The sequence below is a fragment of the Otolemur garnettii genome, unplaced genomic scaffold (assembly GCF_000181295.1).
Source record: "Otolemur garnettii isolate 467f Iridium unplaced genomic scaffold, OtoGar3 scaffold00133, whole genome shotgun sequence".
Lineage (NCBI taxonomy): Eukaryota > Metazoa > Chordata > Mammalia > Primates > Galagidae > Otolemur > Otolemur garnettii.
This window is the reverse complement of record NW_003852528.1, coordinates 2205648-2205993: the sequence shown is the minus strand read 5'-3', so window position 1 is coordinate 2205993 and position 346 is coordinate 2205648. Positions and strand designations below refer to the sequence as shown.

The window sequence follows — 346 nt, the reverse complement described above, 5'->3', positions numbered from 1 at the left end:
GCTGCAGGGCACTTTCTGGAGAACAAGGAGTGGGGGAGGCAAGTGTCCTGCCGAGAGCTGTACACACCCAGGGCCTGTGGCCATCTACTTTAAGAAGTTCAGCTACGTGTGCTTGCAGGAGACATGAGGACAAATTTTATCCTGTGGAAGTGTGGCAGTCATTGGTCTTTTTTGAGGTTCAACATCTGGTCCTCCCCTCTCATCTGGGAGGTGAGATCCTGGGGGGCGGGCTATGAATGGGTCTGGCCCTGTCCCCCAAGTGGGAGAGAAGTGGGGTCTTCCTGTCACTCCTCCCACTGTTGCACTGGGAGGTGTTAAGATGCAAAGGTTGTGCATTCTGAGTGCC

General features: G+C 54.6%; 1 protein-coding gene across 5 annotated transcripts in view; it reads right to left on the bottom strand.

Annotated features, from left to right (window-relative positions):
- LRRFIP1 (LRR binding FLII interacting protein 1) overlaps positions 1-346 on the bottom strand; it is a 151705-nt gene that overhangs the window by 139586 nt on the left and 11773 nt on the right. The window lies entirely within an intron of this gene.